At 47.5% G+C, this 24,705-nt stretch overlaps 1 protein-coding gene across 2 annotated transcripts in view; it reads left to right on the top strand.

Moving 5' to 3' along the window:
• The first annotated feature begins 3,084 nt into the window (after positions 1-3,084).
• RAI2 (retinoic acid induced 2) overlaps positions 3,085-24,705 on the top strand; it is a 47,095-nt gene continuing 25,474 nt past the window's right edge. Inside the window, exons 1-2 of one of the 2 annotated variants that reach the window (XM_040582647.1) lie at positions 3,085-3,227; positions 18,561-18,668. The gene's annotated coding sequence lies outside the window, so the exon portion shown is untranslated. The remainder of the gene's footprint in view (positions 3,228-18,560; positions 18,669-24,705) is intronic. The other variant, XM_040582646.1, reaches the window with a different exon arrangement.

Below are 24,705 nucleotides of genomic sequence, written 5' to 3'. Positions count from 1 at the left end.
CCTGACAGGCAGATGGTGTCTATCCTGATCTACCTGAACATGTTTTCCTGCGTAAACACTGTGAAAACAGTATGTGGGATCAGTCCCATAAAGGGTTATGTCCATGAGTCACTCGTACACAGTTTGGGCTCCTTCATTTGCGTTCTTGGTGTAGTTTGCCTCCTGTATTGTCAAGCCACCTCACCAGGGCAAGTTTTCCTCCTGGCATTGTATCGTGACACAAACTGTTGAACTGGTAAATTATGGAGAAGCTGCATGGATAAAGCAGTCATGCTAAGGCACACCTGTACAGTATTTATAAACTAATGCACAGACAAAATTCCTCTGTCAGAAACACAGGGAAGTGTCTGAGGCCAGGCTATCTCAACTTCAAAGACACGGAGGAAGAGAGGAGACAGGAAGGCGATACAATGCTACCCACTTGTGTAACAGCACTGACGATGGCAGGCCTGGGAGAGCATCAGCCTGAGATGCAAACAGGGCAATCAGTTGCCATTGACAGAGGGATTTTTGATTGATTTTAAATTAAGGTCACTGTCCCCAGGCCACAGATAGATTTGATTATTTCTGTCACATTTTAGAAGGGTGAGAGAAGCTTGTTTGCAACCAGTGACTCTCTCTTCAGTGGCTCAATGCATAATGATGGTTTTTCCAGTGGGCTTTGACACTTAAAACTTCCACAACGTGCTGTGCGTTGGTACAGTGTTGCCACTCTCTCACTGAAATGAGCAGACAGCTTCTTCAAAAACTGAATTTTGAATTACAAGTTTACACTGTTAAAAGCTTATGACATCAGCACCAAGGTCATCCTCTCTGCTCCTTCCCAAGAGCATAAAACAACAGGCCCATGATTTGATATCTGTACACATTCCAGTCCACACATGATGTCACATGGTCTACACATGCCTTAACGAATACATTTGACAACATCATTTCCAGTTCTTGCTGAGAAGGTGGTAATGTAATCCAAGCACTCATGTGACAACTGACAGTCCTGAAACAGTAACCCCTCCATTCTTCCAAACCAGAACCTTTTTCCACTCTTAAATAAAACTTTTAAAACCTGTTTTGCTCTTGTGCATTTGAGTCACCACCTCCCCGTCACGTTCCTGACCACTGTCCCAAGCAGCCCACTTGGCTGACATCATTCCCAGTTGCCTCTCTGCTTGCTTACAAGATTCCTCTACCTTACTGTCCTGGTACCTTCCAGAAAGCACTCATCCCTTTTAGTACTCCATTCTATGCAATATGGGCATTAGGAATGCTGTGGGCAGCACAAAATTAACCCAGATGTGTCATTAAACCTGAGAGGTGTATTCACTGCCGGCAGGTAAACGGTAGCTATCAATGGCCCAGGGGAGATTGCAAGAACAGAGCAAGCCCAGCCACGAACCGTTCGGGATGGAGGACCTTCCTCAGCCAGCTGTGATTTGGCTGCCCTCTGTGGATTTCTGTTCTGTAAGTTCATCCATTCTCCCCTCAAAATGACAACAGCTGCCAGCTCTCGGATGGCAAGGGGCTCCACAGTTGTGTTTGTATGAAGAAACACCTCCGCACGGTCACGTGAAGCGTCTGCCCGTTACCTTAATTTCATGGCCTTTGCTTCTTGTGCTGGAAGTCAGGGCCAGCAGTGCCTGCTCACGCTCTGTGCCGCTCAAGAGTTGCAGGACATTTGTCACATCTGCCCTCAGGAGCCTCTTGCCAGGCTGCAGGAACCTGACTGGAAAGCCATTTCAAACCATGGATCATCACTGCTGCCTCCTCCAAACTTTTTGCAGCTCTACCATGCCCTTTTTGGTATGGTGAGACCAGAGCTCTGGCAGTATTCAGGGCACAGGTGAACCACGGGTTTACAGAGTGGTGTAAAATCCGTTTTTCTCTCCATGGCTCTCCTAACAAGTCCTGACACTGAGCACAGAGATGACATTTTCTCAGCTGTGCTTGTCCCTGGGCTCTCAACCTGGGCAAAGTGATGGCCAAAATCTCTCCGTGCTGATGGGCAAGAAAGAAATGAATGAGTACAACCGCACAGTTGTGCTGTTTGGGAGAAAAAACCCTCCTTGGAATAACAGCAGTGGATGTTAAATCCCAAGATACTACAAAATTCATTCTCAGGCAGCTTGACCTAAATTCCTATGGGTGATGAGGAAGCCACATATTTGGAGCATTTGAAAGAAAACTAGACAAATGCCCATAAATTATCCTAAGGGGGACATTCCTACTCTCCTTCAGAAGATGGATTAGGCAGATGACCTACTAAGTATTTTTTTTTTTCTTCTTTCACTAATTCCTACGATGTCATGAGTGCGTGTGCTTTACCCTTTCTTAAATCATAATCTGTTTGATCCAGCACCAGTCAAAGGTTTTGAAAAGCCCATTAAACCGCAAGAGGAAATCTCGAGCAGTTTGCTAATATCAACAGAAATCCAGATGGAATTACAATCATCTTTTATGTACATTCGAGGGCATATTATGTAATACTAGCCACAGATTTAGTTTAATGCACCGCACCTTCCAATAAGCTGCTGGCAACAGTAATAGCGATTTGGAACCTACCAAAAACTCTTTTGCCCTCGACAAAACCATTTTCAAGCCCAGAGTCTGTGGTCGAGCGGCTTGGGAGATTCAGAGTCTTATGGGAAAGCGGGGACAAGGGAGATCAAGGGTGGAAAAGATGGGGGAATTTTTTTTTTTAAAGAGGGGGAAATAAAAACAAAAAAAGAAAATTTGAAAATGTGAGATAGCAGCAGAGGAGACGAGGTCAAAACTTCAAGCAAGCGGGGAGCAAAAAATCCATCCGATTTATCAAGGATGGCGCTGCCTGCCGCAGCATCCTCCCGGGCGCCGGGCTTGTTCCCGCAAAGGCTGCGGCGGCTCGGCGGGACCGCCAGCGGGCCCTACCCCACGCATCCCTCCCCGGCACGTCGCCCCCCCCACCCGCGCCCCCACGGAGCTCCGTGGGGGCGCGGGTGGGGGGGGGCGACGTGCCGGCGGGAGGGCGGAGCGAGCGGTGGCGGGCGTGGTCCAGTGTGGGCCGGCCCCGCCCCCCGCCCCTCGCCCCGCCCCGCCCCTCCCGGCGCGGGGGGGAGCGGGACGCGGTCCCGGGCAGGGCAGGGCGGCGCGTCCCCGGCGGCGGCGGCGGCGACGGCGGCCGGGTTTGACAGAGGCGGGCGGCGGCTGCGGTCCCCATGGAGCCCAGCTAGGGGCTGCCGCACCCTCCACCGGAGGTAGGTGCCGCGGAGCGGCTGCGCACCGACAACCCCGGGCGGGCGGAGCGGTGACAGGTTGGCCGGGGCGGCGGCGTTTTGCGAGAATCCCCTCCGCCGCCCCCGCCTTGCCACCGGCGGCCGGGCTCTGCGGTACCGCGGGGAGGGCGGCGGCGGTTCCGCCGTCCCCGCTTCGGCCCGTGACTATTGTTTCTGGTGGCGCCGAGCGGGCGCAGCGAGACCCCGGCGGCGGCTTTGTGCGGGTTGTCCCGGCAGTGGGGCTGCGGCGGTGGGGGGGGCGCGGAGGACCGAGGCGGGGAGAGGGACGGGGCGAGACCGTGGCCACACGGGCAGAGCAACCCCCCCCCCCCCATCCCTCCTCCTTCTCCTCCTCCTCCTCCTGCTGCCTGCGCAACTTCTCCAGAATCACGCCCGTGGGTGCGCGGCGGGGAGCGGTGCGGGCGGCGGGGAGGCATCGCCCCCCGCGGCTTGGGGCTGCTGCCCCACGGGCAGCAGCACCCGGCGGGTCACAGCGGCTTCGGGCGCCCGGCTCCGCGCTCGGGAGGGAGGAGAGCGGAGGCACAGGGTGGGTTTCAAGATGGGCGGGAGTGGGATGCTTTGGGGTCCCCCCCTCGTAGCCGATCACGGGCGAGAAGGCGGATTTACCCTTCCGAAGTTGGGGCTGAAATTCCTCCCGCTGCCGCCCGGCTTCTCGGCCGAGGCTGCCAGGGGGGTGAGCTGTCACCTGCGTCCCCCTTAATGGCTTTTTCTGGATGAGGCTGTCGCGGGGCGTGGGGCATTGCGCCGGCGTCGCGGCGCTCGGGGCGTGCGTGGCGGGGCGCTCGGTGAGCGCCGGGTGCCCCAAGTTCTGCGTCCCCCGGGGGTGCCGCGGGGTGCGGGAGCCCTGCGCAGGGGGTGCAGGGCAGTCGCTCGCCTTCTCTTATTTCCCCCCTCTTTTTTTAAGAGATTGGCTTGGATTTAGCCGCTGTTGTGGGTGATAGTTTTCTCGCATGCCTTTCTCCATCAGAAGTCATCTTTTAAAATAACGCTTCAAATGCAGAACTGAAAATAAATACAGTCTAATAGGGGTATGGCGTTCGAGAGTTAGGAGTATCTGGTTGCCCATTAATTCTTCAGGTATTTTCCGTTTAAACTTGATGAGGAAATATTCTTAGTTTTTTCTAAGCAACCTTTCATGTTGTTTATCACCAGCAAATTGGCTTAACATTTAAAGTAAAGATTTCCTCACCAATATGCTGCTGATTGGAGTGTTTCAGGCATAAGGCGAGTATAGGATGGAAAAATCAGCACGCTTCCATTTTTTTTATATGTAAATTTGGAAAAGCCTTTCCTTCCTTGTCATGACTCTGTGAGCGGCCCTGGCTGATCAGATGTAACTACAGTAACTAGTGCAGGAGGCTGCTGGTAGCCTGCACGTTTTCCTGTGCAGCTCTGCTAAAGCAGCCTGTTTAATTAATGCACCCTCACTATTTTGTCCTTGGCGTCTCTGATGAATTTGTGGCATTTCTGTGGTAAGCTCCAATGGGACTCTCGTGGAGAGACGCTGAAATCGCTTTCACCTTGAGAGATGATTGAAGCCAAATTTGAAGAGGGGATAACTGCTTGAATTAACTGGAGAGTGATGCTGAATTTCCATGTATACATTAAATTCTGGAGGTGCTCCAGTAGCCAGAGCTATCCGGGTCAGACTGGGAATCACCCCAGGGATGGGTTTTGCAGGTTCCTGATCGCTTCCTGCCAAAAATGCAAGCGATAAGCTTTTGCAACACACGTGCATTGCATTGCAAGCGCGGGCTGGAGGACGGAGCTTGTCATGTAGCAGGCATGGTGTGCAGTGAGCAGGTCACACTGAACGCGCTACAACTTTGGGAAGCTGGCGTTTGCTGTGCTGAGCCTGCAGCGGTGTGAATTACAGGGAAAAAATACATTTGCATGTAACAAAGGCGGCTGGCTCATCTCCTGTGCAAGGAACTAATTTTTTTAGAAAATCTGGCTCCTGTTTCTGCCTCTGCCACAAATTGCCCGTGTAGCTTTGGGCAAATCATTTAATGTTTCCCTGCCTCCCCCTCCTCATTTTTGCCCGTGACCCACCAAGGGCTTGCCTGTACTGGGCTGTCAGTTCAGACCCTAATTCAAACCTTTCCGACCTGCTTTGCACGCAACCGTCTGAAGCCTGCAATAGGTGGTACCTAGCTGCTCTGAGGGTGTACGGTTTGACATTCAAATGCTGCTGCTGGAGCCAGTAATACAGACGCAGCAACCTCACAGCGATTCATCAGTCTCTAATCCTATCCCTATTCTAATCCAGTCATTCTCTGCTGCTAATCAAATCGCCAGGCATCACTTGAGAGGTGTTTGGCTGCGTGCTCGCCCTCGTGTCGTCTAGCCTACGTCAAGGCAGGGAAGCGGTGGCATGAAGATGGGCTGAGTATTGCTGGCTCTTCAGGACAGAGACCGTCTGTCACTTTAGGTTTGCAAAACCCGTGTCACGAGAGAGGGCCGGTGTGATTTAGTAATACAAATCATAGCTGGAGGGTAAATTGCAGCAACATCACAGAAAAATGGCCAGAAAATGGCATCTCGGGCATTCCTGCGCAGCCAGCTGTGAGCACGTTGGGAGGGAACGGAGGTGGAAGGGTGCAGCTTCTCGGCGTAACAACAGCATTCTTATTTTAGCATGGAAGACAGCCAAAGATAAGGAGTGGTTGTCATCCGGCTGGTTGGAGGATTAAAAAAAAAAAAAAAAAAAAGAAAAAGAAAAGAAAAGCTGTGTGGAAATAGAAATATTTTGATGTAGGTACTAAAGGAAAAAAAAAAGCAGATAACCTTGCAAGTGATGGACTAGCCACATAAAGCTGGCAGTACAAGATTTCTCCCATAAAATCCAGAATGATCCTAATTAAGCCCAGACCCTGTTAAATGACACATGGCTTTATTTATTTCAGATGTTTCTAGGTCCTAAAGATGGGGCCAAATGTGAAGAGTTTGATGTGGCAGATAGTTTAACCCCAATTACTTCTACATAAATCACGTGATTGTTACAGGAGCTGAGTACATCTGATGGGTGCCCCAGGGCTACTGATAAAAAAATGTATGTATTTAAAAAAAAAAAAAATCCTTTGAAAAGTCTGTGGTGGTGCAGGCAAAGGTCTGGGCGAGAGGGGTGGTCACCCTCTCCACAGGCAGAAGGATGGAGATACAGGAGCTGTTGTGGCGCAGTGTGCCCGCGGGTCTGTATGCACAGGCAGCTGAAATGGTGGCTTTGTAGGGCAGGCAGCTGGAGAAAGGGAAGCAAAATGGGAGCTGACAAATATTCTCGTTATGAAACTGGGATGGATGAATGATTTATGGGGGTACTTGCCTTTTTTTTTTTTTTTTTTAATATATTTTATTTTGAGTGGAAGGAGTAGGTTGGCAATGTGTGGTGCTAGCCACGAATGGCTTTGTTTTGAGATCAGGCTGTGCTGGGTCACGCCTCCAGAAACGGCATCTACAGAATAACAATACAGTAAAACACTTTTCAGCATTGCTTGGGTTTCATGGACTGTCTTCAGGAAGAAAAATTTTCCTTATTTTTTGTTCAAAGCCCTAGGCTAAATTCTCCCAGCGGACTCTAGATTTCAAAAAGAAGGTGGCTGCATGAGAGGTCCTAGGCTGCGAGGGATCACTATTAACCTCAGAACTGAGAGCTGTCTCAGTTCTCCTCAGGAATTTCTGTTCCTGGGTTTGCAATATTGCCCATCCCTCCCAGGGCACCAAGCAGCTCTGTAAATAGACCACTCTGTGGAGGAGTTGGTCTGCCAGAGGATTTAATGTTTCTTGTTAGTTCTGGCTTTCCCTCCCTCCTCCCTGTACCCCCCGGCCCCCAGCAGGTCTATCCATGCTGTCCTTTAAGGTGAGAGCAGCACTGTGACATGGGTGGGGTGAGTTTACAGGGTCGTGTCTGTGGGACTTTGCCGGTCCCAGAGTGGCCGGGTGTACTGGGGGACCCCTGCGGCAGCTGCCGCTCTGCACTCAAGTGCTGGCTTTGGGTGCGAGTGACTGGAACCCTCTGAGCTGGACCTGTTTCCAGTACCCTTTTATTTTTGCTGGTTAATAGAGTCATAGAATAGTTTGGGTTGGAAGGGACCTTTAAAGGTCATGTAGTCCAGCCCCCCTGCAATGAGCAGGGACATCTTCAACTAGGGTCAGGTTATTTGGAGGCCAATCCAGCCTGACCTTGAATGTTTCCAGGGATGGGGCATCTACCACCTTTCTGGGCAACCTGCTCCAGTGTTTCACCACCCACATCATAAAAAAGGTTTCCTTCTTATATCTAGTCTAAATGTACCCTCTTTTAGTTTAAAACCATTACCCCTTGTCCTATTGCAATAGGCCCTACTAAAACATCTGTCCCTGTCTTTCTTACAACTCCCCTTTAGTATTGAAGGGCCACAGTAAAGTCTCCCTGGAGAACTTCTGCTCTCCAGGCTGAACAACCCCAACTCCCTCAGCCTGTCTTCATAGAAGTGGTGCCTCAGCCCTCTGATCACCTTTTTGGCCTCCTCTGGGCTCACTCCAACAGGTCCATGTCTTTCCTGTGCTAAGGACCCCAGAGCTGGACACAGCACTCCAGGTGGGGTCTCACCAGAGGGGAGTAGAGGGGGAGAATTACCCCCCTCGATCTGCTGGTCACGCTTCTTTTGGCACAGACCGGGATACAGTTGGCTTTCAGGGCTGCGAGCACACATTGCTGGCTCAGGTCCAGATTTTCATCCACCGGTACCCACAAGTCCTACTCCGCAGTGCTGCTCAGTCCTTTCATCCCCCAGCCTGTATTGACACTGAGAGTTGCCCCAGGTACAGGACCTTGCACTTGGCCTTGTTGAACCTCATGAGATACATCATATAGGTCCACTTCTCCAGCTTGTCCAGGTCCCCCTGGATGGTATCCCATCCCTCAGGTGCACAATTAGCTTGGAGTCATCTGAAAAAGCTTGCTGAGAGTGCACTTTATCCTACTGTCAATGTCATTGATGAAGGTATTAAACAGTACTGGTCCCAGTACAGACCCCGGAGGGACACCACTTGTCACTGATTTCCATCTGTGCATGTAGTCGTTTGGAAACGCTTCTATGAGACATCAGATATGGAGTTAAGAGTTCTCAAGAATTAACCAAAGAGCCTAGGACAGGTGTCCTGTCCTCTTCATGCTTTTCAGAAAAAAAGCATCCTTCAGCTTAGTGGCTTCCAGGTCCCTGTATTGCTTGCACTACCCTTAAAGTGGCTAGAGAGCAGCCGCTATAGCAGGAGGAAGGTGGCTGCTGTTGGCTTGATGGGCAAGCTGGGCTTAGGTTTGGATTCCCCCCCACCTCCCCGATGGCAGGTGCAAAGAACTCAAAACAAGCCCCTGGGCTGACCAGGTCTATTAGTGTCTTTATTATCTTGTTGTCTTTGAGCCAGTGACAGGGGGTCAGCTCTGATGGGCAGGATCGTCAGAGGGAGTTTGTCACTGAGCTTCAGTGGGGCTACTGAGGGCAAGCGCCCCCCTGAACATCCTAGGCTGTAGCTCCAAATTCAGTTGGTCAGGCTACTGCTGAAGAGCAATCTCTTCTCTAACGTCTGCATGTGCTTCAGCCTTTAAATTATTTCTCTGCTTTTCTTGTGGCATAGAAACAAAGAGCTGGGAGAAGTGCAGTGGCCACCAGGAGGGCCAAGAGGACAATGGCCCTTGCCTACCCCGGCAGACAGTGTGCTCCTCATGCCAAAGGAGTGCAGGTCTTGTATTCCAGTGAAAAATAATTCGTTAATGGCCAGAGAATAATCACTTTACTCCATAAAGCCTCTCCAGCTGCATTGCACCAACGTTCTTTTTCAGCCTCTGAATCCTTAATGACAGTAGCAGCTAATTTCTCTTTCTGTGTGTTTCTAGCTGCAATGTCCTATTTTCTCTGAGTTTATTGAGAAAATAATAGAAGTCATTACATAGCTACTTGTCACCTTTCAAAGATGAAAACTTCTCCCTGGTTGAATGGCCAAGTTAGTTACTTGGTGACTGACTCAGACAATAGCAACTTTTTGTAGCTCATCAGTTATTCATCTGTGCTTAGTGAATAAACTAATTAGCTAGAGAAGTGTTACTTAACTTACAGTCCATGAATATCAGAAGATGGTGAATAAACCAGTCACAAGCAGTATAACAACAGCACGTGTGCATTCTGTGGCATGCAAGCAAAAACCCCAAAATACAGGGTCGTGAGTGGCAAAGAGAGACGTGTGTATTCATTGTGTTTATTTTTATTAAAATTTGATTGTCTTTGAAAGCTTATGTGACAATACTGCACAAAATGGTCCTTGGTTTAAAAAATAATTAGGTAGTCCATATATATACACATATATATATTTAGATATATATATATAATTAAGGTAAAGAAAATATATTGAGGAGCGTTGAACTGGCTGATGCAGAAGGGCAGTGAGAATGGAAGATATGGGAAACTAAGTGAAATATGAAGTATTTTTGTGGCTGTATAATACGCATCTTTCTGGTTGTTGGTGATAGATCACCTGCTGTAGAGGTGGATCCACGGAAGGCCACTGCAAAGCAAACAGGAAGGGGAACGTGTTGTTTTTAAATCACGATTTTTCCTAACGGAGCAGTCAGGCATTACTGTCTGCATAATAGATGCCCTCATCTCTGGCCTTGCTGATGGGGCTGGAGATCAGGAGACAGCTCTCGGCCAGGAGGTCTGCCCCGCAGAAAGGTGGGGGAAGACAACTGCTCACATGGCTGAACTTGCTCTCTAGACTGTGGAATACTGGGGGGATGCCAGAAGGAATTAGGAACGTATATACAGATATGTGTTATTTTACTTTTTCCCACCCTCCAAAGCGTTGTGTACTTCCCAGGGAAGAAAATGAGAAGGAGCATTCCTTGTTTGGAAGATTCTTGTCTGTGTTACTGTCTTGGGCAGCTGTCTTTGGGGTCCTCAGAGACAGTTGCTGCAGGTGCCAAGCCCATTGGACCCACTATGTGAAAAGCCTGGCCTTGGGGGAGAGTTTTCCACAAGCCCCATGGCAGAGAAGTTGGATCAGATTGCTTCACCCAGAAGATCAGTCAAAGCATGGGTCTGCAGCCCTGGAGGGTATCCTGTTGCAAGAGCAAAAGGTCCCTTTGGCACAGGATGCTCTTTATTGGAGAGAGCATGTAATCTGTAGTTGTAAATAAATATCCAGATGCACAGGCAGATGTATGCATTTGTACTTGAACAAGTGGATCCTAGAAGAAGAACACATGGAAGAGCCTCGCTGTTGTAGCCGTGATGTGCTGCTAATTCATCTCTGGTCTCTGGGGGGTGGATGGAGTTACCTCTTGTCATTCCACCACTGGAGGAATCATGTATGGTTAGGGTGGATTCACAAGGCTTCCATGATGGAAAAAGCTGGGCTCTGGGTTAGAGCTCTTCTGTGTTGTGCGTGCAGGACACATGAAAGGGTGTCGTTCTCTCATGGGGCTGGTGGTGCCAAGCTTGATATCTTGTGTCTCCCCCCACTGTTGTACTCAAGCGGGTGTTCAGTTTGTGGAAGACTGCTTGGCCATGCTCCTGTTGTGCTGGAACCAAAGTAATTAGAAGTAAATGGTAGGTGGAAGAAATCAGTTGCAAGGAGTTACACTTCCCCACTCACTCAAGGAATGCATCTGCCTTTGGTTTGGCTTTGCCATTTAGATCCTTAAGCGATTTTTTTTGGATGCTAGGGTAGCGGCTGTGTTTAGCCGCAAAACTGTCCCATCACTTGTCTTTTAGGATACATTTTGGCTGTCACGATAGCTTTCTGTCTTCTAAAGGGGGTTATTAAATCGATGGGGGTATCCCTGGATGCCATCAGATGCTACAGAAAATAAAGTGAAAGCAGCATATGGCTGTGTGCCATGGATCTCCACATTCATAGCGTGTAACTGCAGAGGAACCTAGTATAGCTTCCCACCTGAAATGGTTAAGTCAACAGTCGAGGCGGATGCCCTTGATCACAAGCAGGCTCCAGACATTTTAGGTTTGCTTTGGTTACTGGAGAGGCTCGTTATCACTCTTGCTTCTTATTTGCTTTCTGGTGGAACTGAAGAGCTCTTTGCTTTGAAGCGTAAAGGCCTGAATATTGTGGGACCTGGTGCTTCTGAAACCACTTTTCTTGAGAAGAGGTGCCACTGCATTTCCAAAGAGCTGGGGTTCTCAAGCTAGCAGCCTTTTATTTTTTAAAAGGAAGGAAGTGTTTTTATTAGAGTTTCCTGTTTTGAACTCTTTGGTTAAAGGGTATGAAGTGGTCAGAGGTGGGAGAGTTATCATTTAGGTCAGGGTTGTCTCTTTGTATTTTCATACTTGTATATGTAGTGCACGTATATGAATTATTTTCTTATTTACATTATATACTTTGTGCAGTTTTTTCCAGTTCTATTTAAGGCTGCTACTTTAAGGAAGTCTAAGTAAGGTTTCCTGTCAGGAATGGTTTGGAGAGAGCTGGTCCTGCCTGGGGCAGAAGGATGGGTTAGGTGACTTCTCAAGGTCTTCTTCAGGACCTTTTCTGTGGTTCTAGGCAGTTAGCCAATAAAAAAAATTCATAGTAGGTTGTGCTGGCTGTGCTGATGGGGTTTTGCTATAGCATTTAACGTGGCTTTTGAAAAGGAAATAATAGCTAGTTGTAGCATAGTTACTGCTGCAGCATCGAACAAATGTTACTTGAAATTAAAGAGGAAAACAACTGATGTTACATTTTTAGACTAGCATCGTGATATGGCTATGATTAATTTTTCCAGGAGCTTTGTGGTTTTTATATCTGCTTAAGTGTATTAACATTTTAAAAGGTCAAAGGTAAGCTTTAAAATGGATGCCAAATTAAGATGGATGGGAGGAAAATGACATTTACTTCTTGTTACTGCACATTGTTTGAATTTGACCAAAGGCAAAACCAAAGAACAGCCCTCCTCCCCGTACACACACGCACGCACGCACGCATGTGTGCATGCACAGACAGACAGACACGTTCCTGCCACCTGCCTTCCCTGCACACCTGGTCTGGGAAAACCTTGTTCATCTAGGCAAATCATCATCCTAACAAAATCAGTAGTCCAATATCTTAATTTCCAGACAGCTTAACTATCCTTTTTGAAGTATCTAACTAGTGTGAATGGGCTCCATAAATAGAAGTAGCTAAAATATTTATATTAGAAAAAATACGGCTAATGGGAACCATAACCACGTTATCATTTCCTGTCCTTGCTGGGTTTGAGATGATGATTTCATCAGGGAAGGGACTGTACCCTCGTCCCTGTTCCTGCAGCTCCTGGCACACTGAGTCCCTGCGAAAACAGAAAATAAAATATGGTGGAAATGATGCATTTGCTTCCAGTGGGAACGGTGACTAGTCCCAGCGAAACACAAGGCTTTAGCGGAGCTGCTGGGTGAACATGCCAGTGTACAATAACTTTGGTTTTGGAGAAAGCAGCATAGCTTGAGGGAGGGACCAAATCAGATTTACGTCTGTCATTTCCAACTCTTGCCCTGAAATGATGACGGGGAGCTAGGCCAGCAATGCGCCCCGTGCCTTGGGAGTCACAGCCACTCTCTCCTTCAAGGGACCTAGCCCGGTTTTGTGGATGTTTCACAAGACAGATTTGCTCCCAATCACTTCATGACACTTACTAATTCGATGGTTTTTTTTAAAAAAAAAATGTAGGGAAAAAATCCTGTAATTTCTTAAAATGCTTCTTCCCGCTGGTGGCTCATCAGTGAGAATTCAGGCTGCCTCATCCCTGTGCTGTAGCGCGGAGCACGTACCCACCGCCTGTGGGCTGTAGGGGCTGTGCCGCTCTGGGAAGAGCCACACCGTGCATGGGGACATTGTTGGGTTTTTGATGGCAGTTGTAAATCGTTACAGCTGTGGAAGATTCAAGGCAGTTGCTTCACCCAGACCCAGGTGCTCAGTGTGGGAGTACTCTGTCTCCCAGGTCCGTGGGTAGCTTCAGCCTCCTCTGTAAAGCATGTGTGCACCTCCCTCCCACCTGAAACCCGCTGAAGGGTCCCCTGAAGCACTGGAGAAGGAAGATGTTTCAGTGTAGATGGCTGAAAGAGGGAGACAGAGGCAGCCCTGCCTCTGAGAGGAGCACGCATCTTGCAGTGCCTGGGGTACCGGGGTCATGACTCCCCAAGGTTTCTCCAACCCTCTTCTTCTTCAGCCTGATCTCTGTGGGTTTAGTCCTTTTATTCTGGTCGGCTTTTTAATTTTATCACGAACTTTCCTGAGATCAGAACTGTCCTTCCCCAAAACCAGCGGCCAGATAATCAACCTCATTAGCTGTCGGTTCAAAATATCCCGAGTGTAAGCGGGGTGAAGCTTTGGCCCGGTATCAGTGAGGTTGCTTAGATGTGTGAGCTGTGCCTGGGCTACCGGTAAGCAAGAGGTGGTGACGCTGCTGTCCCTGTAGCTGTACCCGCCCGGCACCCTTTGGCACCACGGGGGAGAGCAGGAAGGTTCCGCTTGGGCTCCCGGAGCTGGGGGCTGCCCAGAGCGGGGCGCCTGGCAGCAGGGAAGCAAAGGGTGGCGGTGGCTTCCTCAGGGTAGAAAGCTGAGTGCTCAATCCTGCCCTGGCACGGAGGCCTGAGGTGTGTCTGAGGTTAGGATAAGGGATGGTCAGATCCTTTCCTTCCTCCCCCAACAAACAGTAAGCTCTCCAAAGCATCCCTTTCTGGGTGCTGAAAACGTTTGTCTGACAAAAAATGAAAGGAAAAATGTCAAATGCGCAAACACTTTGTTTCGTTGTGAAAATGTATTTTTCATTTCAAACTGAATGGATTCTGTCAAGGCTTTGCTGCCCTCTGAGTGGAACAAACAAAACAATTCTATTTTTTCATTTTACCAAAAAAGAAAAAAATGGTTCTTAAATGGCTCAACCCAAACACTTCTTTTTAGGTTTCTTTTTTTTTCACCAGCCTGGCCACCATAGCAAACAATTTCATTATTTGCATAGCTCTAATTGCAGTGATTAAACAAACACAGCAAACACTGACCCTTCACAGAGCCTCATCACAGCCCCACAGCCAACTTGGTCTGTATTTTGTCAGCAGAGAGGGAGATCGCAGTGGCTTTGTGCTAGACTGAAAATAAATTATCGACTTTTTTTTTTTTTTTTTTTCCTCTTCCAAACAGATACACTATCAGTTCAAAGCAAGAATAATTTTACCCGTTCTCTTGCTAGCAGGCTGAGGGATATCACCATCTTGTACATTGTAAAACCTAGTACAGTTTAAAAAACATTTGGATTTTGAATGTCTTGTTTATGTGTTACTTTTAAGTTGCCACCTCTGTTGCTGTTATTAGAGCAACGTGTAGGGTTGATAATCCATTAGCGATACCCATATTAACATACAGGAATGAGAAACAAACATCTACGTCTTTATTTTTTTGTTGTGAAGATGGCAGATACCTGAACACATGGTGAAGGAAATTTTTTGTCTGGCTGCGGTTCCATCAAATAGGAACAAACAATTTTTTGGACATTTTTAAATGACATTTATTTATAGCAGGTAGCGCGCAGGCAGCTGCTATTTCTCAGCGTGCTGGAAGAATGTTCTCCAGATGGTGCTCACTGTTTATGCTTTTATTCACTTCGCTTGAACACAGCAGCACTCTACACAAAACATGGAAAATTGGAAAATAGAAACAATTATGTTTTTACAAAGTGCCATGTGATTTGCTGAAATGTCTTAGTTGACTGATGAGCGATGCTCGGGTGCAGTGTGGGGGATCATGCCTGTCACAGAAACCCTGCGCCTGAGTCCTCAGATGGGTCATGGGCATCGCCCCAGCTTGAGAGGGATGCACCCTTCTCTCGGCGAAAGGTGGGTTTGCTCAGGGCTGCTCATCCTACCCTCCTGTCTGAGCCTCTTCTGCCTCCCTTTTGCCTCACAGCGATGTGAGTGAATGTAGGAAAGGGGTTATCATGGCAGTATTTTTGTTGGGTTTTCTGTGGCTGTGCAGCCCCAAGGTGGAGGAGACACGAGACAAAGCATTTCATAAGCCTCGCCTGTGCTGTCGCGTTCCTTTGGCTTCTGATCTCAATGAAAAATAAAATACTGAGGCCTTCAGCTGGTCCAGCTGAAAGAAATAGCAAAAGTCAAGACCGGTTTCCAAAGGACCACTCTGGTCCATGATTTCTGCTGGTTACAGTGGTGAAAATACATATCCAAATGGTGGGCATACTCTTGCAGGCTTTTGTTATGCAGCTTCTGCAGGACTACTCACACAAAACATTTGCAGGCTGGAAGCTTTAAATAAAAGACTCTGGAATCTAAAGAATTGTTTTTATTAAAAATCCTTAGGAAAATTGGAAAATAATTTAATTCTTTCAATTTTATTATAAAAAGAGAAAAAAGAAGGCAATCATCAAAATGGATATCAACAAGCAGGAAAAAATGGGTTTTTTGGTTTTTTAATGTATTTTACATACATATATATAAATACATGTATAAAAGAAATAAACATTTCTGGCTTCTATTAAAAAAACAGAACGAGAAACAACAAACCTACAGCACATCAGAACAGTTTTTCAAATAGCAAAAACCGTATCATGTTTAAACTTTCAAACAGGACACAATTATTATTTCTTTGTAAACAGGAGCCTTCAGATTCTTTCAAAATTGAGTTTGAAGCCAGTAATACTTTTAGTGAAATTAAATTTCAAGAAATTAATGTATAAACAGTTGTTCAGCTGGTTTGGGGGATTTCTTTGCTACATGGGCAATGCTGCACGGTGCTTTGGTTTCTTTCCCTTGCCCATTACCCAAGAGACAGCCCTTTCCCAAGCAGAATTCTTGCTACATCAGCTCCATGCTGTTTATCTTCCGTTGCTCCCTTGGCAGTTATTATTTCTTAATGTGTTAATTGTAGTTCCTGGACCCTCGCGTGTGAGCGTGTGTAATGTTCATGGTAATGATGCCGACACGTTCTCTAGTTCCTGGAATCGCAGAGAGAAAACCTTACATACGGTTTGGGTGCAGGGCATCCAGTAAGAGAAACCAATTACAAGAATTCAAATAGCATAAAAAGAATAAAGCAAGTAATTGGGGAGAGTAGGCATTGGGTTGAGGAAGAGGGGTTTTTTGCTTTTTCGGTTATGATTCCTTCTATGGCTCTGGCTTTGTGATATATATGTTTTTTAATTAAAACTTGAATTATGTCACTTGCTTTCCACCTTTTAGCAGTATTTCACAGTAAATTCATTCCTAATAGCAAGTAGTCAGGGGTAAGGAATGGCTTTGCTGAGCGATGGGGACTGTTAATTATTAAAAAGAAACCTATGGATTTAAAACAAATTAGACCTCATTAAGCCTAGGTCTGTTTCCACACAGACCAGCTGACATGAAAAAGCCCATCTACGAGTGTGGAAAATCACACTTTTAGCCAACACAGCCCTAGCAGAGATGAGTCTGGGCTGGCACAGGGTGCGTTTGCTCTTTTGGTTTGTGTCAGAGATGCCCAGTCTCTGATCCCACTTCAAAACCTGCAGCTTTCTTGCATCTTTCCCCTTTTCCTTCCATCTCTCCTGTCACCCTCAGCCGCCCACCACGATGCCACCCAAGCTCGTGTGCACACAGGAGTCTCACCTTGCTCCTGGAGGTGCTGCTGGCCATCAGCAGCTGGAGGCCACCAGGCTGGCTGGGTGGGTGAGCTGGCTCCTGGATGATCTTGGTGCTAAGCCCAGCCAAACAGGTTGGCAGCTCCAGGCTGCAAAAGAAGAAACACAGGAGAACTCCTTTTTTCTTCCTTGGTTTTGGAGGGGAGAGAGATCTTTGACTTCTGCCATGGGGCTCTTGCCATGGCTGGGCTGACAAACTCTCTAGGATAGATCTGCTTAGTCTCCTTTAGAGACTGGGGGGTGGGGGGTAGGGTGGATGCTTGTTTGGGCCTATTTTGTTACCCAGACTTGGCTGTGACTTCAGTTGTTTGTACTTAGAGGCTTTCTGTGGGACTTTAGGGAAGATCCAAAGGGCTGAGGTGGTTGCTGGAGACCGTACACTCAAACCTACGTAACTGCGGCATGTTTTAAGCTGCTTGTCTGAAATTTTTTGGAGGCAAGGGGTAAGTGCATCCATAGAAGAATCCTAATAAGGAGAGTGAAAGGTGGCCTGTAACAAGCATTTTAATTATATGTTCACAGGCATGCCATGTATGGACTTTGCTGTCTTGCTGAGACATCCCCCAGATCTTCTCTGGCATTACAGGCAGTGACAGACTTGTATCGGGAGAAGAAACGCCCATTCTGCTGGCTAGAAATCAGCAATAACATTTTGACATCTGTGCAACAGTTTAAAATGAATTATTCAGCACATAGATCGTGCTGTTTGAGCAGCCAGCACATCTCTGCCCATTTACTACTGTCAGTCCGTGGTGGAGATATCATTGATGCCAGTGGGAACTGAGCACATGGACTGGGGGTAGGTTTTGGCCCATAGCCTGGAACAGCATTTGACAGCACCCCTGCAGAATATGATAGGAATAATCTGCTTTGCCACCAGCAAAAGACTGAAAGACAATGCCAGTCTGTTTCTTCTCTCAGAGTATTTTAAACACATGCAGAAGAAGGACCTTAAGAATTTAAGAAATCATTAATCATCTGAATGTTTAAGTTCAGCTTTAGAGTGAGACTTGCATATAATTTTGATAATCAATGTGTTGCACATGACTCTCCAGAAGTCCTGAGCATCTACTGCCTGCTGGGAGTAGACCCAGAGCACAAACTGGCAGCAGGTCCAGGCCAGTCTCCAGCTTCTGCCCAGTTAGAGGGTTAAAGTCAAGCAGTTGCTAATTCCTATCAGCAAAGAAAATTCATGAGGTTCATAATGTAAGCAGCATTTGATTTGGAAATACAAGCCTAACTTCTGTAAGAACGCGCTTTGGGGAGCTGCAGATGGGGAACTGGGAGGAAACACACATCAGCCAAATGCCAGCAAAACTAGGTTTGCTCAAGACAGGCATTCAGGAGAGAAGGTGAACATTTGTCTTGTATTTAGCTTCCTAATTCAGCAAGGTCATCTGAATTAAAGCAGTGTATGTGCGGTGAGAGTCTAACATCTGTTATTTCACAGGACGCCTGTTCCCTGTAGCTGCATTTTAAATATAAAATGCAGAACACAGTATGGAAATGTTCTGTGCTATGGGTTATTGTCCTTTCCTCACCTTCCTTTATGGACTATGTTATAGCTGTCCGCTGATGCTTATCTAGTGGGCAAAAATTTAGGAGCACTCGGATAACATTGCAGTGTGGAGCGGTATCATCTGCCCATCATTGTCCATGTTTTTCAGGTGGCTAGCTAAAAATCCAGCCTGCCTCAATTCCTGCCTGCTCTTCTGTTTACGTGTGACAAAGTACAGCCCAGTGCTGTACTTGGAAAGGCAAGACATATTATCCAGGTAATTATGAAACAAATGGCTAGTATATATTAAAGTTCTTGTGTAGGAAAGCATATCTATTGCAAAAAGACACTTAAGCACATCATGAAAGTTAAGCAGATCCGTATGTCCCACTGAAGTCAGTAGAATTTAAACATGCAGTTAAATCTTACATGCAGTAAGGACATATGCTGTGATAGTAACACCATAGCTGTAAGGTTTTTGAACCCGTGTGTGTGTGTGTATGGCTTTATTTTCAGAGTCCCCAAGAGCTTTGCAATTAGCAGAAAGATGTGAAATCGTGATGAATTCCAGGCAGCTCTGGATACTCAGGTGTGGTGCTTCAGCAGGAGGTGGGACCTGGCTTCCTCAGCCAGTCCTTGACAAGAGCAGTTCCGCAGCTGATGCTGCAGCAGCTGGATGCAAGCCGGAGTTTGCATCCACGGTCGCTGTGCAGTCAGCACCACCTGCGTGCGGGTACGCGTGTGTGGTATTTTCCTATGGACTAAAGTCTGTTCCAGCCTTTGTAGGGCTGCCATCACCCAAGTGTCTGAACTGTCTTGCCATCTTTGATCTGCTCACCATCACTGCGCTCCGCTGGAGCAGGAGGATATTATCCCCCTTGGGCAGAGAGTAAAAGAGGCACAGAGAGATGTCAAGCCCAATTTGAATAGTTATTTTCGTGTCTGCATGTGTGGAGACATCTCAGGGTGTGGGGCTGTGGGGGTGTGGGGAGTTCCAAACCTCCTGTCTGTGTAGTTTGTAACCTGTCTGCCATTACAAACCTGGCTCGGAGGGGCTCACTCTGCCCCACGTGGGAAGCTCTTGAGCGGGGACATGAGTGTGCACATCCCTGATCCCGTAGCAATGGAATATCATTTTGCTAGTGTAGGTGTGGAGTGGTGAGAGGAGTGGGGGTGTGCAGCAGTCCAAAAATAAAGGGAGGAGGGTAAAGAGCTGAAGTAATATATGCATGAGGGTGAAGAAGGCTACCTGGTTTTATTGCCACTTGATTGGAAGGATGTGTGTAGCTTGTGAGCATCCATTAATTAGTCATGCAGTTGCTCTGTGCTGGTATCAATAAAACCTTAATAGTACATGATACCAGCCTGTGATTGCTTCCTTTTTTCCACATCCCCTTGTGAGGATGCATGTGTATCAGCGCAGCTGTGCACTGTATACAGTGTATATGTGCTGTGGCTGCTTACGTAAGAAAGGGACAGTAAAATCATTTAGTGGCTAGTTACCTCTCATGTGATTTTCCCAAGCGTTTATAAAAGGATCTTTGATACGCAGCACTCTCTCATGTGCACAAAATACCCAACGTGGTTTTCTTCCTTTTGCTGAGACATACTAATTCTTAAAATGGCTCCTGAGCAGGCATTCCTAGGTACATGTAGCGACTGCAGCCTGATGGGTTAGCAACAACAACAACAAAACAGGCTCTCCTTCATTTCCTTTATATGCACATCGTGCAGCTTTTCAAACGGTGCATCAAACACTGCCGGCTGGAAATTTCCAGGCCCATTTCCTGCCTGGTGCATGCTCATAAAGCAAGATTGTCTGTACGGTCCGTAGCTGCAGTACTGCAGAAAGTCAATAAAGAGCTGACCACCTCACCTCTATCAAAAGCAGTTGAGAAGCCCTGCCTCATCTGCCTTATTAAAACCACACTTGACTCCCGCCGAGAAACCTAGCTGGGAACCTTGAAGAGAGGGATAAAAAAAAGGAGGCTGAAATTGCAGTGAGTATTCTACAGCTAGGTCTTGCAGTAAGGTTAAAGAGTGCTTATTGTAAAATAAACCAAAAAGGCAGCTTCATTAAAACAAGGAGGATGCCTGCGTTTAATGCAATGAACTTCTGACTCTCGTCCTACAGTACGGCACAGAGATGATTAGTTATTGCAGCAATGAGCAAATTTAAGTAGCTTCCTAATGGATTTGTATTTTGAATTTAAATATGTATATGCTTATATAGGTGCATGCGTGTATGTACTTTAATTTTTGCAAGAAAAGGCATGATGTAGAAATAGACGCAAGAGCTAGAATTTGTACTGCAAAATGTATTTTCATATGTGTTTGAAAGGATGCTTCTTTTTTTCTTGCCTTTATATAAGAGTAATTGATTGAATGTTTGCCAAGCTTTCAGTAGTATCCATCGGGAATCCCCACCCCCACCTTCCCCGGGCCCGCCAGCTTTTTCTCACCTTAAAATGAAAAAAGAAAGAACTTTAACAGAAAGATCATTGCTCTAGCTTAATATTGTAAGATTTCAGAGATTGAATTTTCTGATAGTAATGAAATGAACCCTGAGCTGTGCCATGAATTTGATTGCAGTTAATTTGATTTTTGAGATGCTCAACAAAGCTAGCCCATTAGCTTTAACCTCACATAGTTTGGATTTGTACAAAATGGTATTTTTATATATATATGGGTATAGATAATACGAAAATCTCTCTTTGCTAATCCAGTTGTTTGTAACACTTACTGTCGATGAGTACTTGCTAACTATAGCACTGTGGGAAGTGGTATCTGGTGAGTTGCTGACCACTAATCGCACTACGTTTATTGCTTTGGTGGTACAGGGTTTGTTTTCCTTTTCACAAGGAAAAATACAGCTGAACAGCTCAGTTAGGAGACACATGCACACTCTGTCCTGCAGCTTTTTCCATTTCTCATTGATCTTAATGAGACTAGTCATATGAATAGGGGTGACTCTTGTCAGAAAGGATTTTTTTGGCTGAAACTCACAATTTCTATTTATTTGATTTGCTTCTGCAGGCTTCAGAATGAAAGTGCTCCTCTTCGTAGTATTTGCCAAGAGGCAACAACTGTGGGGTGGGGCATCCCCCAAGGTGGTCCCAGTGCCTGGCCTTTTCTCCTTACACAGTTTATTCTTGGTCAGCAGTTAATAAGATGGTGGAAGATGGCCTTATATACGTGTATGTATACATATGTGTATTATTATACCAGCTTGAGATAAGAAAGTATTTGGTGATGTCAGAAAACTAATGACACGAAGCTGCAGATAACTGGGAATAGTGTTAAGGAGCTGATTGTGTGTGGGAAAAACAGGAGGGGAATTCTGCAGCTGGGAGGAGATTGGTCGCTATGGGAAAAAAAATACAGAGCATGAAGTTTCCAGAAGAGGGGAAAAACAAGACTGGGGAGGGAGGAGATGAATGGTGGGGCTGTGCAAGTTGGGAGTGATATTGAAAGTTTTCCAGGCAATGGGCAGAGGTTGAGCTGCAAAGGAGATAACTGCCATGAGCTGCTTGTGGGAGGTCCTGTAAGCAGGGGGGGTGCAAAATCTCACCAGAAGTCAGGGGATATATGGCTTAGCAATGTGTGGGAGGGAGGGTGCCCATAGGTGGGAAGAGGGTTGGACACATGGCTGGAGGCAAGGTGTTTTGTCTGGATCCGTGCCACTGAAGTAGTGCACTCTAGTGAAGTGCACTTGTGGAGCCAGGGGCAGGGCTGCCTCCCTCCAGCTCCATCATCCCCAGCAAACCTGCTGGAGGGTTGTCTCCTGGTTCCAGTGCAGAGGGGCCTGGGGCAACCCTACTTCTCTCTTGGGTGCTTCTGCCTGTGTTCCATGGGGGGCTCCTTGAGGTCACAGCCAGCTGCCTATGGGAGCAAGAGCAGGGCATGCACCCACAGGTCCCCTCCTGCCTGCCTGAAGCGTTCAGACATCGAGCCTGGGGTAGAGCTGGGGACTCGTATTGGGAGTGATCCAGAAGGTCCCTGGTTTGGGCCCGGTGAGGAGCCAGGTACTAGGATTTCTCGCAGCAGGGAGCTGCTGGAGTTCTGGAGGATGCTCGCATGCCCACACCTCTGCAGCATCTTCTTGGGTCCTGCCAAGCCATAGTCCAGGTGTCTCCCTTGCCTGTTACAGGGCAAGGAGAGGTTTTGTTATTCCTAACTTACTATTTTAGAGGGTTTGGGTTGGTTCTTTTAATTCTCTTTTCTTCATGCTGTTTTTGGTGGCCCAGTCTGAAGGCAAGGTGCCCAGTTATTTTGGCAGGAGTTAGTCAAGCCCATTCAGCAGCAGCAGAAGGGGGGGAAAAACATTGAAGAGAAAGCAGTGAGGACCTCACCAGAGTCCCATAGTGCCAAATTTAGGACCAAAAATCAAGGGAGGGAGCAGAAACCTCGTCTCTATCTTCAGGCAGTGCTGAAACAGTGCCCTGGAAACGCTGAGGCCACAGAGACCATTAAAACACACTCCTGGCATGGGGCTGCCCTGTGACACCGGCTGTTTTGCTCCACAGCAGATGATGCTTGCTGTTCCGTGGGAATCGATATCCATAGGCTCCTTGCTGCCAGCCTGCACCCAGCGCAGCAGAGACGTGGGTCCACACGCCCCCCGGAGGGATGCCCCTTTCCCCATGGCCAAGGCTGCAAGTGGTGTGAATCCTCACCAAAAATGATGATGCAGTTCCCATACTACCACTAAGTTAGACTAATTCAGGGGGTAGTGTCTGATGTTTCTCAGCCAATGCTAGCTAGAAAGGAAACAATTTTACACATCAGCAATTTTTTATGATTAATAATATTATCCTGCCTTAATTGAAAAATGGGCTGGTGCCCTTAAGAAAAAATTAAGCTGCAGGAATTAGTATCTAACCTCTTCATGATGAATGTGTATTTTTACACACTGCATATTACTGTCAGTGCTTTTAGAAATAATAGTGCTGCATATTGTAATAAAAAATTGTCCTGTGTTGTTTGTAGTTGCGTGGCACCATTCTGTCTGGCTGACTTGGCTTTAAGAGTCTGAACGCTTGGGAAGAAGCAGCGTGAGGATGCCGGAATCCTTTTAAAGGGAATTTATGTACAAACAGGAGGATGATGTGTAGGCTCTGAGCTCTGCTATCAGTTGTTATTGCTGAGAGATATTCACGGGGAGTCAATGCCAGACGGAGCATTAGCGATTGCCGGCCTCGGTGCCTTCGTGGGAAGTCGGTCATAAAGTCGGTGAGGGCTCCTGTTTGTGGGATTTTTAAACACCAGTGAATCATTTTACGTATTAAGGCGGTTGTCGTTGGGGTGAGTTTGTACAAAGGTCTTTGTGAACCACTTTCTCTGCCCAAACAAAGCCTGAGAAGGAGAGAGAGACGATGCTGAAGGACAGGGGTATTTGTTATGGCCAGCAGAGAGCCAGCTGCTGGGCTTTGCCGAGGTTTGCCAGGCAGCGTGCGGGACCGGGGGGGCTGTTGCCTGCCTCTGCTCGTCTGCCTGCGATTGCAGGCGGTCCTGGAGATGGGACAAGTCCTGACTTCAAGGCGTCGTGCTCCTTCCATGTGTCTGGCCCCAGGACTTTGTCTTGTGCAAAGCAGCCCAAGAAAGCTGAGATTACAGAAGGTGAGAAGGTCTGAGTCTCTGATAAGGACAGCTGAGGACAAAACAAAGTCAATAAAATCCCTTTTGGCCATACTGCTGTCCTGGCATTGTCCATCTCCTGCGGGCTTCTTGGAGGACCAAGGCTTCAGCAGCAGGCTCAGAACAAAACCATGTACACGTGAAGGATGTGAATGTGGTGTGTTACAAATGCCTTATTCCCCCCAACCTAGAGTTCTTAAATGCTCTCATCAGCTTAAATATTGCTCACCCAAACATTTGAACATTGTGAGTCAAATCTCCATGGAAACGTGCGGTGAAAAATAGATGCCTGTGGTGGGATCACCGGTGCTTTCCAGCGTCCCTGGCTGGCAGGGTGCGAGGAGCCCTCTCCTCTTCTCCTTCCTGGGAGGGTGGGAGGGCCCTGATGGGGAAAGAAATGCTCTGGCAGTGCCATCTTCCTCAGAGGGCAACCTGCCCGCGGTTTGGGGCTGGGGAGGGAGGAGGAGGGTCTGGTGAGGGAGCCAGGACCATCCCCAGGTGGGGGGGACACGCTGGCTCTGTGGGGGCATGTGGTAACGCAGTGGGAGCAGCCCAGGGAGGCTCTCCTTCCCTGTGCCTTCTCTGCCTTCGGTCTGTGCCCACCCAGAGGGGACCCCGGATCCTGCCCGACCCTGCCGAGGAGGCAGCAGCGGGTGGGCTGGTGGTGGTGGCATGCC

This window comes from Falco naumanni, chromosome 2 (genome assembly GCF_017639655.2).
Source record: "Falco naumanni isolate bFalNau1 chromosome 2, bFalNau1.pat, whole genome shotgun sequence".
Lineage (NCBI taxonomy): Eukaryota > Metazoa > Chordata > Aves > Falconiformes > Falconidae > Falco > Falco naumanni.
The sequence above is the reverse complement of the archived record's forward strand: the minus strand, read 5'-3'. Positions and strand labels throughout refer to the sequence as shown.